The sequence below is a fragment of the Octopus bimaculoides genome, chromosome 2, assembly GCF_001194135.2.
Source record: "Octopus bimaculoides isolate UCB-OBI-ISO-001 chromosome 2, ASM119413v2, whole genome shotgun sequence".
Taxonomy (NCBI): domain Eukaryota; kingdom Metazoa; phylum Mollusca; class Cephalopoda; order Octopoda; family Octopodidae; genus Octopus; species Octopus bimaculoides.
The window spans coordinates 183,291,542-183,293,667 of NC_068982.1; the positions used below are offsets into that span (position 1 = coordinate 183,291,542).

The following is a 2,126-nucleotide window of genomic DNA, read 5'->3' on the forward strand; positions in this document are numbered from 1 at the left end:
ATATATATATATATATATATATATAGGTATATCGATATATGTATTGCACAAATGGCACTGAGGATTTAAAACAACATGAACAACAACAACATTATTAACAACAACAACAACAAAAACAACAATTATTAAAAGTGAAGAAATCAAGACTGGCCTTTCTATTTTTTTTGTTTGTTTTTTTATTGCAATATTATATATATATATAACAGTGGTCGTGGGGAGTTGCTTTAGAGGGAAAGGATGAGGAAGGAGCTGGAAGACAATGGACAGAGAGAGCAGTGAGGGGAAGGGAGGAAGGCCAAAGAAAATAAACAAAAACGAATTGCATAGATTTAATATATATGTATTCCCATCCAACATGGAGATGAGTAGCAATACTTCCATGTGACACACTTGAATAATTGTGAAGATTTCTTCGCATGAAACCATTGGTTACTTTGGGAGAGGGGAATATAGGTAAGAGAGAAATAACAGAAAGAACAGAATGGAGAGCTAACAGTATTTGCTACTATTGGAATCAGAGAAACAAATGAGAATATTTACGGTTAAGGCTGAGATTTGGGGCATTGGGTTTCCTAGTTTTTGTTTTGCATAGAATTTAAAGGAAGAGCTATATAAACAGGTTTCATGTATTCTTTATGAGGATACACATAAGAAACTGGAAAAGCAGATCCCACCAAATTGGGACCACAAACTAAATTTTCCCAGACCCTTTTCCCCATGACAATAATAAAATTTACGGCACTGCAACAACTGAGATTGGCGGTAGATGAAAGTTGTACAAAGAGCATCTATGAAAGAATAACAACAATAAGAATAATAATAATAATAATCCTTTCTGCTAAGGGCACAAGGGCTGAAATTTGTGAGGGAGCGGTCTAGTCAATTATAATGACTCCAGTGCTAGATTGGTACTTATTTTACTGGGGTTCTGAAATGATGAAAGACAAAGTTAGCTTTAGTGGAATTTGAACTCAGAATGTAAGGATGGACAAAAATGCTGATAAGCATTTGTCCAGTGTGCTAATGATTCTGCCAGCTCAACACCTTAATAATAATAATAATAATAATAATAATAATAATCCTTTCTACTAATGACATAAGGCCTGAAATTTCTGGGGAAGAGTAAGTTAATTACATCAACCCCTAGTACTTAACTGGTACTTAATTTATCGACATCGAAAGGATGAAAGGTAAAGTCGACCTTGGCAGAATTTGAACTCAGAACATGCAAACTGACAAAATGCTGCTAAGCATTTATCCTGGTTTGCCAATGATTCTGCCAGCTCCACCTTAATAATAATAATAATAATAATAATAATAATAATAATAATAATAATAATAATAATAATGGTAATCATCATCATCATCATCATCATCATCATCGTTTAACGTCTGCTTTCCATGCTAGCATGGGCTGGACGATTTGACTGAGGACTGGTGAAACCGGATGGCAACACCAGGCTCCAATCTAAATTTGGCAGAGTTTCTGCAGCTGGATGCCCTTCCTAATGCCAACCACTCAGAGAGTGTAATGATGATAATAATAATAATAATGATGATGATCGTAATAATAATGGTTTCAAATTTTGTCACAAGGCCAGCAGTTTTTAAGGAGAAGGGGAAGTCGGTTACATTAATCCGTCTTCAACTGGTATTTTTTTTATCAACTCCAAAATCAATGAAAAGCAAAGTCAACCTCAATGGAATTTAAACCCAGAAGAAAAGTCACTAACCATTTTGTCCAGCTTGCTAACAATTCTACTAATAGTAGTAGTAGTAGTAGTAATAATAATAATAATAAAATTAATAATAATAATAATAATAATAATAATAATGGTGATGAGCTGGCAGTATTGTTAGCATGCTAGACCAAATATTTTGCAGCATTTCTTCTGTTTTTACATTCTGAGTTTCAATTCAACTGAGATCACCTTTGCCTTTCATCCTTTTGGAGTCAATAATATAAGCGCTGGGGGTTGATGTAATTGCCTAGTTCCCTCCTTCAAACTTTTAGGCCTTGTGCCTATAGTGGAAAGGATTATTATTTTTTCTTTTTTTTTTTAATTTGAAGGAACTTCAAGAACAACAATCTGGAAATAGGAAATGAAGTAAACCAAAACAATTTT

General features: G+C 33.7%; 1 protein-coding gene across 2 annotated transcripts in view; it reads right to left on the bottom strand.

The window, feature by feature from the left end:
* LOC106868594 (sterile alpha motif domain-containing protein 5) overlaps positions 1-2,126 on the bottom strand; it is a 232,740-nt gene that overhangs the window by 42,789 nt on the left and 187,825 nt on the right. The gene's annotated exons all lie outside the window — the stretch shown is intronic.